General features: G+C 40.0%; 1 non-coding gene across 1 annotated transcript in view; it reads left to right on the top strand.

Moving 5' to 3' along the window:
• Positions 1 to 13,709, top strand: part of LOC111180333 (uncharacterized) — a 175,772-nt gene that overhangs the window by 144,693 nt on the left and 17,370 nt on the right. The window contains exon 4 of the transcript XR_016388359.1: positions 495 to 660. This is a non-coding gene — a transcript (uncharacterized LOC111180333). The remainder of the gene's footprint in view (positions 1 to 494; positions 661 to 13,709) is intronic.

The following is a 13,709-nucleotide window of genomic DNA, read 5'->3' as shown; positions in this document are numbered from 1 at the left end:
CATATGTGTATATTTATATATTTATAGATGTATATATGTGCATATGCTTGACTGTATATGCATAATATGCGTATATATTTATACATGAGTTTATATGTAGATTTATCATTATGTACATATATTTGTCTAGTATATGAATGTGTGTATTTACATATTATTTTTAAATCATGGAGAAAATGGAAGGGTAAGAGTTTGGGTCGAGTAGGAGAAATAACGGGGACAAAGAGGGAAAGAAAAATGCTGGCACTCAGAAAAGACAACAAAGCAAAAAATAAAAGGATACGTAAGGATCGTATTTAAACATTCATGTAAAACTGCATAGGTGTGTATATGTATAAGAAATTTTAAAAATTTAATTTAAAATAAATTTATAAAAACATAGTTTGTATAGCAATGAAAGTGCCAAAAGACCTTGTTAAAAGTTAAATCCAAACATACATAATGCTAACAATCTGATCTTAGTTTCCCCTGCATTTGCTCTTTGTTTTTTGCAGTTCACTGCATTTATGGTTCTAACTGATCCAATGTGTGCAGACAATTCAACTTACAGCAGCTCCAGCTCTTCCTCTCTGAATCACCTCTGGACCCCTCCTTTATGTCTCTGAAAGGAGGAGAGTGGCATCTGTGTGCTTAAAGGAGGTTGCCTGAGATGACCTTAAGGTAGGTCTACTTTGAGAACCCAGTCTCAAAGGAAAATACGGCTAAGAATTTCTGGAGATGGGTATTTATTTTAAAAAATAGGCTTGCCATCCAAATTTTCTTCTTATTAACACCATTTGCCACCAAACAGGTTTATGATTTCAAATCTAGGGTCCTTCCTTGAATAAGTACTAAACAAGCTGTTTTACTTGTTTTGGAAGCTAAAGGCATTGTATTTTTTTTAGTATCTCTCACCCGCAATATCTCACTCATGTAACAGTTTAATGCAAGTCTTGGGGCTATGCATCCTTATCCTGGATCTTCATCACCCAAAGATAGACTGAGAAAGAAAAATGCATGGAGAATTGCTAGAAAAGTTTCTGTGGGGTTATCATACATCATTTCTACTCATATTCCTACTACTCATACTAGTCATAGACTCGGGAGCCTGACTACTTAGGTTCAAATCCTGATTTTACCACTAACTGCCTGTGTGTCTTTAAGCAAGTTACTTAACCTCTCTGTGCCTCAGAGTCCTAAACTGTAAAATGTGATAACAATCAATGGCAATGACCTCATAAGTTTGTTGTGGAGAGTAAATGAATTAATCCATACATTGTACTTAGTTCTTGGTACATAGTAAATACCAAGTAAATCGCACTGTAATTATTATTATTATTAATTGTTGGTATGTGGGCAAATAATACCCCTAAAAAGTGGATGAGTGGAGAAGGAAGAAAGAATGAGATAAAAGCTAAAAATAATAAGGGAAAGAAAAGTCAATGATCTGTGTTTGGATTTGGGAGACTGGAAATATTTTGGGAGAAATGAAGACCCACAGAAAAACCACAAAAAAGGAATAAGAGCAGGGGCCTGGTGACTAGAATCGCATGGATATGCAGAATCAGTACATTAAACACTGGGGTCAGGAAAGTTAAGTAATGAGTATGTGTGGGCAAAGTTGTAGAGTTCTGGGGAAAAATCTATCTGTAAAATCTCTTTCTTTAAGGTTAAAAATGTGTCTCAGGTAAATTTAGAAAACTAAAATAAAACAAAAACAAACCCACAAAAGGACATACTTAAATCGTGCACGATAAGAATAAATTCAGATGGGAAAGAAGTACATCTTTACACATACTATTCAAAAATTTATCGTGGGCTTCCCTGGTGGCGCAGTGCTTGAGAGTCCGCCTGCCGATGCAGGGGACACGGGTTCGTGCCCCGGTCCGGGAAGATCCCACATGCCGCGGAGCGGCTGGGCCCGTGAGCCATGGCCGTTGAGCCTGAGCGTCCGGAGCCTGTGCTCCACAACGGGAGAGGCCACAACAGTGAGAGGCCCGCGTACTGCAAAAAAAAAAAAAAAAAAAATTTATTGGGACAGCAAAACTTCCATGTAACTAGCCAAGTACACAATTCCCTTACTTACTTGCTCACCCAACAGCTTGACGACAGAAAAATTGGCTTTTAACCTCACCTTGCCCAAGGACAACTTTCTCATTCTGAAAGGAGTTTTTAGTCCCAATTCATAAATGCCTCTGCTTATATTTATACATTTTTATTTTAGAGAACACCGATGAATTTTGGGCAGGCAGTGGGCTACTAATGAGATGCACTGGCTCGCAATCTTCTTATCAATCCTTTAAATTAGCAGTCAAATGTCACAGAACATAGCACGCCTTCCACAAGTATATATCTTGTACTAATGGAATTGTTCTATTCAGATTTTACAATTTCTGGCATTTTCCAAGATAAAGTAGAATGTGGTCTGAGATAATACTGGGGATTTTATGTGGACTTGTAAAAGGAACTTTTCTTCTCAGCTTTATGTTCTGTCTTTTGGAACACTTTCAAAGAACTGTTTGGGTGGCCTTAGGCAGGGTCTTTTAGAAGTTGGTTTATGTGTGTGTGGATGGATGATGGCCGATTCAAAGAGAAGTGCCAAACTGGAGTTATCAAAATTGTCATTAAATTCAATGTTGATATTTGTTTGATTCTCACTTGCAATAAAAAATGTAATATGTCAGTTCCAACACAATTAGAGAATTTTAAAAAAGAGATATACTGATTGGCACTTCAAGGTGATGTGTAATGTAATGGAACAAAAGTTCAACTTGTGTTAACAAATATCTTCATCTTCCGAAACCATATTCCCTGTTGAGTAGCCCTGCCTTCCCCTCCCCCCAGCCCTCTCCATATCATTTATTCGGCAAGCATTGAATATTCACCTACTATTCTTTTGGTACTGAGGGTAGGAAACTAATATGATATGCATGGTTGTTATCCTGGAGAAAAGTTTTCACAAAATGATTGGAGCCATTTCACAAAATGCAGCTTTTAGATGTCATTCCCTCTCAGAAGGAGAAACAGAAATAGAGTTCCTGTGCTATGGGGGCTGAATTGTGTCCCCCCAAGTTTGTATGTCAAAGCCCTAATCCCCAGTACTTCAAAATGTGACTATATTTGGAGATACAGGGCATTTTAATAGGTGATTTAAGTTAAAATGAAGCCATCCTAATCCAATCTGACTGGTATCCTTATACGAAGAGGAAATTTAGGCACAGAAAGAAACAGGAGGAATGCTCATGCCCGGAGGAAAGACCATTTGAAAACACAGGGAGGAGGCCCTCTGCAAGGCAAGGAGAGAGGTCACAGGAGAAACTGTTACCAGCTCAGGTCCTTGGACTCTTTAATCACCAGAAACTGATAAGAGGCCAGAGGCCAAATTCAGGCAAGGCTTTACTGGGACTCCTGCTGCATCCTGAGGGAGGGAGGACAAGTAACAGGTGCCCTTGCTGGGCATGGGGGCATGAGGTTGTTCCTTAAATGTGGTAACAGCAGGGGTGGCTCCTGGGTTGGGCAGCAGGTGTAGCTTAGGTCGTCTGCCCACCCCCTTGGTGGTACTGTGTACAGGGATCAGGCTCAGTGTCTGCTTTTGCTCTCAGCGCCTCAGGAATGTCAGTTGGTTTGTGGCCTTTTCGTGTCTTATTGTATAGAATTGCCCCAACTGCACATGCGTGCAGTTATTTTTAGTCCCTTATAGTTTCTTTGTATTCTGTTGCTCCAGGAGACGTTTGTCCAGGCGCAAGCACTCTAGTACTTTACCAGATCCCAAGTACTCTGGTAAAGGGTCCCAGATCCCAGACTATCTCAAAACCAACCCTTCTGACACCTCAATCTTGGACTTCCAGCCCCTGAAACTGTGAGATTTTGTTATTTTATTATGGCATTTTCTTTACAGCTGCCCAGCAAACGAATGCACCCAGTTTGTCAAGATCCTCACCACAATTTTTTGTACTAGACCCTTTTCAAAGTAAAATTGTACTGGACAAAGTTAAATAGACAAGGAAGGCTTTATTCAAGACTATTGATAGAGGGGAGAGAGACTGAACTCAACTCTGTCAAAAAAGGGCAGAAGAGTTTTTAAGCCCTGGGTGAGTGAATGGAAAATTACTGGAAGACTGCGAAGAAGGTTTATCAGTGGGATGTGTCCAGCATGATAGGTTATTCCTGAGTTTGCAAATGTCTCAGTAATTAGGCCATCTGTGTTTCCTAATTGGTCTCCATTGAAGTTAGGTTCCTACCCTGCCACACAGCTGGGAATTAGGGGTGCTGTTGCCTTCGGAGTTTCCATTTCAAAGAGCTGATTCCCAGGTCCTTGAGAGAGACATTCCTGGGTTGTAAATCTGGCAAAAAGTTGGGGAAGACTTTCATATATTTCAAAGGGGCAGAGAAAGAATTTATAATTGCAAGTTTTCTAAAGTAAACACTCTAAGAAAAGGAAGGTCAGGGAGCTATAGTAGGAAGAAATCTATCTAAAGTTTAGCAGAGCTGAGGGGAATATTACAGCCATCTCAGTCAACCCTTTTGTAATGGAACAGGCTGACCTTTATTCCTGGAAAGGCATTAGGTTCCCAGCCATTGATTTGCCTCTGTGCTCTTGCATATTGGTGTCCCTGGATGCCATTGAAATGGGGCAGGATGCGTCGCATAGTACTAGACTAAGAAATTTCGGTCATTTCACAGAGGTCAAGCAAGCAAAATCAAAAGGTATGAAAAGAACCCTCTACTATTGCCATTCTGGGCTTCCGCTAATCGTCCCTTAGGCTGGATCTCATTAAATCTGCATCCTATTTCCCACCTCAAATCACTCAGACCCCAGCAATTACCCATAAGTGCTTTCCAAACAGCAAATGTAGGATTCATTTTCTTTAACTTCTCCATCTGTCTCTTTGTTTTAAAATAACGCTGCTTTAAAATTGGTGCCACCAAGGAAAACAGGTAGTGCTCTGTTTTCATCTATTTCCTCTGTCAAGAGGTGCTTAGGCATTGAGAGAAAAATCCCTCTTTGCCTTACAGCCCCAGGAAAGTGAGCGCTGGTGTGACAGCATCCATGAGTACATGGGAAATTACCATATAACTGCACTGTACAAAGCACCAGTGGGACGCAACCACTGGAAATGCACATAGTCATGATTGGAGTTACAGACTTGAGTCACAGCCCGTGCTAGAATGCAAATAAGCTGTCTTGTGGTGCCTAGCAGTTTTCCAACCGACTCCTAAATAAAGAAAAGTCTTTAGGTGAAATCTCAATGTTTCTTGTTGAACCTTGGGGTTTCTTCACAATCCAAAGTAGCTATACAGACAGTTTCCTCTTTTCTTAGGGTTAAAAAAGAAAAGAATTAAATAGAATGACATCCTTCCTGGGTGTATCTTTGAGGAATTATAAAGCCAAAAGGTTTAACACTGTGATGCTAGTCTCTCCATTTAAAGGGCAGAAGAACACAGAGCAAAAGGTAGGCACATTAGGCTTCCAGATATATGCAGATTCCATTCTCTTCTATAAATATCTTCATTGTAATTGCTGGCTTCCTGTTAGGATAAATGCATTCAAATTTTGTTTTGAATGGCGCAAACTGGCTTTCTGCCTTGGGGTTGATACAATTTTGTTATTTCCAAGTGTGTGGTAAACCAGGGGTCCCAACCCCCGGGGCCACGGACCAGTACTGGTCAGTTTTCTGTTAGGAACCGGGGCTGCACATCAGGAGGTGAGCCACGGGTGAGCCAGCGAAGCTTCATCTGTATTTATAGCCTCCCCATCACTCACATCACCGCCTGAGCTCCGCTTTCTGTCAGATCATCGGTGGCATTAGATTCTCATAGGAGCATGAACCCTACTGTGAACTGCACATGTGAGGGATCTACACTGCACTCTCCTTATGAGAATCTAATGCCTAATGATCTGAGGTGGAGCTGAGGGGATGATGCTAGCGCTGGGGAGCGGCTGCAAATACAGATTATCATTAGCAGAGGAGGTCTGACTGCACAGAGACCATAATAAATCAGTTGCTTGCAGACTCCTATCAAACCCTATCAGTGAGTGGCAAGTGAAAATGAGCTCAAGGCTCCCACTGATTCTGCATCATGGTGAGTTGTATAATTATTTCATTATATATTACAAGGTAATAATAATAGAAATAAAGTGCACAATAAAGGTAATGCACTTGAATCATCCCCAAACCATCCCCCACCCCCACCATCCGTGGAAAACTGTCTTCCACGAAACCGGTCCCTGGTGCCAAAAAGGTTGGGGTACGCTGTTGCAAACAGAGAAGAGAAAGAAAAGAGTGAAAGTGAGATTAGGGCTTTGGCAATAGCTCACTCCCAGGTGTTGTTCACAGACCAAAAACACCAGTGGAGAGTGGGGATACTCTTCTCCCTCATGCCCTCCCCAGTCCTTACCAAATGCTTTACAATTTTTTTTTCCTCTTCCTGACCAAATCAACTGCTATCTCCAAATGACCCTTAATTCTTCTTTTACCCTTTCACATGTTTTTCAAATTAAATGATTTTGGAGATGCAGGGTGAAATGACTTGAATCATGCATAGCCTTTCACTAATATAACTGATTCAGACCATTTTCTAATCATGATTAGGTATATTGCCTCATATCCAGATGGCGTTTTTCCTGCACAGACTTGTAGATCTAAAGGTACAACTTCTGTGATACGAATATTCATTCAGCAAGTATTCATTGAGTACCTCTGATACATTATGTGCTGGGGTTACAGCTGTGAGAAGGGAGTGGGCCACTCCCTCACAGAGCTTCCAGTCTTTCTAGGAAAACAAGTCATTAAAATGAAAAGTAATAAAGCTCTAAGATCTCCTGGTGGTAGCACCTAACCCAGTCTTGCCTGAGTGGAGTTAATAACAGATGAAGGACATGGACAAGAAAACCCAGACATGGCAACGTGACATTTAATCTGAAAACTAAACAGAATTTAGCCAGATAAAGTAGTGTGTGAAAGGGATCCCAATAAAGGGAATAGGATGTAAAGGTCTAGACTCTAGAGGCAAGAGAATGCCTGGTTTTGGGGGTAAATGAAAGTACTTCACTATGGCTAGAGAAGGAGAGAGTGACAGAGACAAGAAACAAGAGGAAAGGTACATGCAGAGTCATTTATAAATAACCATGAAAATCTGTTTAAAGAGTTTGGGAAATAGCCTTAGGCAATAGCAGCTAGCAGAAAAAAAGTCTGCTCGCTGGGGGCACAGGACGTCACCGAAGAAAACGCCTCTTTCTCATCATTGATGGACTCTGCCCAGGATAGACCGACACGTGATCTTCATCGTGTTTTCTCTCAGTGCTATGCTACCAAGAATCCATTCCAGAGGGGAAAAGAAATTAGAACATTTAAAGATTTTATAAATTAGAAACTAGCTGGTTAAAGCGGAAGTGGCACCTCCAGGTTATGCTCTCCAGTACAGAGCTGACCTCCGGACAGTCTATCCTTTGTCCCAAATTAGCTTGCCCACACATAGGGCCACTGCTAGACCTTCCCACACCTTCAAACAAATTAGAAAAAGGTGTCTCCTATCTGAAGTCACGCAGCACCTGGGTGCAAGTCTTGGCCAAGAGAATGGAGACTGGATTTCATCCCCGACTTGTAACTCCTCTGGTCCCCCCAACCTTGAACCTGAATGACCTTAGGCAGAAGATCTGCACACAGAGACACACAGCCTGTCTTTTGTTTTGCCTTTATCTTTATATGTCCTAAAATTCCACTTATTAGGTGTTAATTTTGGAGAATAATTGTCCTCTAAAGACGTAAAGAACCTCTTGATTCTCCCTAGTTGGAAATAGTGGCACTGAGGGAATGAGTTTGAGTTGGAGATGAAGGAAAGTTGAGTTAATCTAAAGCATGATGGCTTTAGTGGGATGGACAGAGAGCGGATGGAAATTTAGTAGAATTATATGGAGTATTTTATTAAAAGGTAGTGTGGTATGAGGCCTGGGAAAAGAAAGATTAAGCAGTTTTGAGGAGTGCTGAATGGAAAATGTGAAAGGGCTAAATACAAACTTCACTTGTTCTAAAAATGTTCCTGAGCTGACCCTGCCTCCAAGGGTCAAGGTCCTTTCTTTCTAGAATGCAGCCTTCAGACTACTACTATTAATCCTACAGCTCAGGGACCTTGTGAGTTGCATTAATTTATTTATTTTTTTTCCTTCTGGCTGACCTGGAGACCTAATCACCATGGCTAATATTGTTTCAATGGGCAGATGTGCTTGGAATTCCAAACCACCTTTCAAGTCCATGTGTCAACTTGGAGTTAACTTAAATAGAAATCAAGGAATATTCTTTTCTTAAAAGTGACTTCTGGGGCTTCCCTGGTGGTGCAGTGGTTGAGAGTCCGCCTGCCGATGCAGGGGACACGGTTTCGTGCCCCGGTCCGGGAAGATCCCACATGCCGCAGAGCGGCTGGGCCCGTGAGCCATGGCCGCTGAGCCTGCATCCAGAGCCTGTGCTCCGCAACTGGAGAGGCCACAACAGTGAGAGGCCCGCATACCGCAAAAAAAAAAAAAAAGTGACTTCTGAGTGGTATGACTTAGCATTACATTTCAGTAGATCAAACAAAAACAAGGTAGCAAAAACACAAAATGGAAAAGTTGTCTGGAATTACATCTTGTGTAAGGCAGGTTGCCTGGCAACCAAATAAACTCAATTTTGTAAATTTAAGTATGTACTGATTAATGGTAGGGGGTCACAGGCATAGACACATAGTTGATTACTTCCTACACAATTTCACTTTAACAGTATTACTGGAAGACAGTTGAAATTTACATTTTGATTTTTAAAAAAAGCCACTTGTGCTCTGGGTTTCCAGTGGAATTCAAGTTGACTCAGCTTCAGTGGGAGTCATACCAAGAAGTAGACACTGTGCCAGAGGCTAAATGTGTATCACCTCATTTAATCATTACAATAACTCTTTATGGTAAAGGTTACATTCTTCATTAGTCAAATGTGGAAACTGAAGCACAAATCTAAGGTCACTCAGCTAGTAGGGGATGGATATGAATTCTGTTTTATGTAGCTCCATAAGCCTTGCTTTTTGTAATGTACAATTTTGCTTTCTTTCTTTTTTTCTCAGTAATTCCTAGGTGCTTACATATGCCAGATGTAGTGTGCTCCCACTTAATCCTCACACCACAACTCTGGTTATTTACACTTTATAAATTAAGAAACTGAGATTCAGTAATGTTATGTATATTCCCAAGGTCATACAATGGGTATGTGGCAGATCATATCAAAAATTTTAAACTAAATTTTAAAAGTCCAACTTCAGTTCTTCTACTCCCCAACAGCTTCCTCTTTCAAGATGTTCTGTCCTGAACTCATTGAAACACAGTTATGCCACTTAAAATAAAATTGGTGCTCTGACGCTTTCAAAACCTATCTGTCTTTTGACCTCCCTCTCAAAATCAGGTTCTCTCTACACTGGTAGAAAAATAATCTCATATATTAATCCAAGCCATATTGATGGCTGAATAGTGAGTTCATTTATTACAGCTATCCTTGCATGCTTCCTAGGACACAGCAGAAGACAGAGAGCTCCAACCCACTAGAATGACCCTCTCTTGTTAGAATATTAGATACTGAGGCAGAGCTGGCAAGGAGTTATACACTTGTGCGAACACTCCTTTATCACACTCCTAAAATCATACAATAAGTAAATAAACCCAGGATATGCATGGATATTATGATGGAAGATTCCTATGGTATATATTCACATTAATAAATATATAATATGACTTAAAACAGCACAACAGAGCAAGGTCTCATGAACCTGCAACAGATCGGGAACATTCTTTGCTTCTAAATTTCTTCTCTTTATCATAAGAGGATGGAAACTCTCTTTGCTACAGTCAGGAAGATCTCACACACAGGTGATAATCTGAGAGAAAAGATATGAAAATCATGTTGAGCAGGTGGCAGTCCTGGATTATAGTATTTTTTCTATTTCACATATTTGAGAACCTAGCACTAAATACTATATAAAGAAGGTGTAGTGATTTCCCCCATTAAATTAAAAGACTATAGACAATCAGCAGAAAAAATTGAAAGGAGAAAAAAAAAACCCACACTACATTTCTTTGGGAGAAGCAATACTTACTCAGTTTCTTGGATTGCCTCTCCAATAAAGTTAACGATATTTTCTTTTTGTCTACTAGCTTAATAAAATATTGGCCTACAAATCTGGGGATGGGGAAGTGATAAGGCTTCAAACTTAGCTGAATTGTGACCTCAAATTTTGTCCTTGAGTTACTTCTCCCTCTAGGTCTTACATCTCTGCTCTTCTACATGTGAGCTTTATTCTTAGGTTTACCGCATGGCATGGCTAAGATGATGACCAGAAGCTTCAGGCTGATAGCCTACCAGCTTAGCAAACACCAATTGGAAAAGAGTGGGACTTTCTCTAGAAACTCAAGCCAAATCCCTCCGATTTACACTGATCTGCTTGGTTTTTGTCATATGCCTATCCCTGAACCAATCACTGTGGCTAATGGAAAGTTGATGCCCTGATGGCCAAACCTGGCTCATTTTGGACCCCAACTGCTAAGGTTGGTGTCAACCTGAGTAGAACTACAGGGACTGATAAAGGAAGAAAGTGGTTCCCCAAAGAAAGGCTGGACAGATCAAAAGAAAGAATAAACTACCACAAGTGTTCTTTCAAAATAGTCGATAGATTGACTCATTGAAAAATCCTTTTAATATAAAGGAAAAATAAAGCATAAAATGAATTAGAAAACATTAAAAAAACAATACGTATCAAAGGCATAGCTGTTGATTGAGATATGATTAAGGTGTCTTTGATAGTGTGCAAAGAATTATAGGTAGACCAATAAAAAACAAAGAACACCTTTTTCTTTGTAGTACATTTAATAAGTGTCAGATTGTGTTGTATCCAAAGTAGGCAAGAGAGAATGTTGACTGGGCAACCTTTGATTAATTATGCAGTGACAGCACAGTCATGAGTCGGAAGGAACTAAGCAATGTTCCCTAGGTTTGTGTGACCCTGTGGTTCTTACTTCAGAGTCCATAACACCAGAAGAGAAACATGTGTCCAGAGAGAATTTTTAAACAGAAAAAAGGAGTTCAACATATGGAACTCATTCAATAGGTTAAATCATTTCCAAGAACCAGAATATGGCCCCCTCTTCACTTCTAACTGGCTAGCTCCTTCTTCTTCAACTATATAACCTGCACTGACCACCTATCTTGAAAAAGCAAGAGACTAGAGGATGGGCTGGCCCAGCTGATACACTGGCAGTTAACACTGACTCTGGAGCAGAGTGAAAATGGGGACTACAGTTGAATTGCGGACAAGCACAAGCTTACAAGGAACACTGAGAAGAGTTAAACACAAGAGACAAGTAGAGGGCAGCAACCAGATCTGAATCATTGGCTCACCAACAAACAGCAGACAAGAGAGGCAGGGTGGATTTAGGGAGAAAATCCTGAAAAGATCTGAGCCCATGGAGCCTGAGGAGAGAAACCCTTTTATTGACATCCTATCGCCTATGCTCACCAGCTTTGAAAAACACTGAGTCAATTGTGTCCTCCGGGAAGCTCTCCCAGCCCACTGGCCACACAGACACACCAGTGTCCTTGAATGCAGTTTCACCCACACTATAGGTGGTCAGGAAAGAAAGATCCTCAAAGCAAAATTAGAGTGTTGTAACCATAAGAGAAAGAACATACACACATACATAAATCCCCACAAAAAACATATGTCTCAGACTGTTTTGCTTACCACAGGCAGAAAATGGGTTGCATTTTGAAAGAATGAGTAACATTTCTCATCTTCTAGATATAGCTAAATATTTATGAAACCCCATATAATGTGCAGTGGATTATGTGCAGTGATGGAACTTCTGTCATTGCACATTTTGATGTACAGTTATTTCCCCAAAACAGAAAAAACCTCAAGTGTCATCAAGAGGTATTTTGCTTTGTTTCCTAAGGCCCTCTCTCCTTCTGGGGGCACCACCTGTAAGTCCAAATATTACTACCCAATTGAGAGGAATATAAATAACTCCCGGAACAGAGTCAGAAAACAAGCCAAGAATAGAAAACCGAAATAATTAGTGCAAGAGCATCTCAGCCAAATAAAGAGCAGTAAGATGTATAACAGTTAAGGGAGAAACAGCATCAGCAGCTTGGTTTTAAAAGAGAAAATTAGGAAATAAGTAGACTTTTTACTAAGTGCAACATATCCTGCTAGTAATAGTAAAACCTGATTTGTAAGGTACTCAGAGACTTAACAAATTTTTTCTAAAATACATACAAGAGATGCTCAAAGAGATGACAACCAAGTATAAGGACAGCATCAATAGGGGAAAATGGTACCCATGGAGAGAGCACAACAAATTAAGCCCCAAGGGATTTTAAGATAGTGTGAGAAGGAACCTGGCTCTCTAAACCACTGAACAATAGAACTACCTTGGGACCAATGACCAATGAATAAACTAACTCAAAAATATGTACTTTTTTTTTTTTTTTTTGCGGTACGTGTGCCTCTCACTGTTGTGGCCTCTCCCGTTGCGGAGCACAGGCTCCGGACGTGCAGACTCAGCGGCCATGGCTCACGGGCCCAGCCGCTCCGCAGCATGTGGGATCCTCCCAGAACGGGGCGCGAACCCGTGTCCCCTGCATCGGCAGGCGGACTCTCAACCACTGCGCCACCAGGGAAGCCCAATATTTGCTATTTTTAATTCACATATTTTCTAAACAAAAATGATCTCATCACTCTTCAGAAATTACAGCTTTAGTCTACCCACACTACTCTGAGCAAAAAGAAAATAGTTTGATTTTAACAAAATGTGGTGTCAAAGTACAGTATTAAAATAAAGAGGAACATGAAACGTTAATTGTTAGTTTCCCTCGAAGCTTCTCTTTTGTACTGGTTTATCTGCAAAATCAATTTCTACAATTAACTCTGACAAAATATGTTTTTCAAAAATCAAATTATACCCTGCTAATATCTGCAGTAGAATTTTAATTCTTAAATAAGATAAGCTTAATAAACCAATACATTTAGAACAAAATAATTGCTGATAAAAGTGGTTTCTCTGCTGAGGGACAGTTTTAGACTCAGTGAACAACTTGTTAGATCTTTGTTGTAATTCCTAAAAAAGAGAAATGAAGCACATTTGTTAATTTCTAATTTTTTATTTTCTGACTAAGGTCATGTAGACAAATGAGTTGAAACCATGATACACGCAGTTTAAATCATACCATGATCTTGGTTCCCTGAAGGTCTTCTAAAAAAATTGAGTTCTCTGCAATAATAATAAATTTCTGTGTTTTGTACCATCTAGACTGGAATGAAAATGGCCAGATAACTATTGACACTTTCATTTCATATAGTTTATCATTTGCAATATACTTTGTGGTTGTGTTGTTGAGCAAAGGATAGACTTTGAAATATGGAGCTCTACTTTATGCTTCAGTGCTAACTTTGCACAAGGTCAAAATGGATTTATCACTAATGAGAGACATCTCAAACTCTATAGACCACTGGGGCAAAGAAAAATAACTTTTAAAAACAACTTGGCCACCAGTGATATGCTCATAAAAATCATAATGGGAGTCTGGATAATGTTTGGCAATTCTTTTTCAGTATTGATTGAGTTTTGTTTTGTTTTTTTAAAGACCAGAGTTATATTCAACAATAGTTAACAGAAATCCAATCACAACTATTATGATCCGCAATTCAAGTTTCAGGTGATT

Source organism: Delphinapterus leucas, chromosome 17 (genome assembly GCF_059928025.1).
Source record: "Delphinapterus leucas isolate spDelLeu-1000000601 "Yukka" chromosome 17, BTC_Dleu_Yukka2, whole genome shotgun sequence".
NCBI lineage: Eukaryota > Metazoa > Chordata > Mammalia > Artiodactyla > Monodontidae > Delphinapterus > Delphinapterus leucas.
This window is presented reverse-complemented; position numbering and strand designations above follow the sequence as displayed.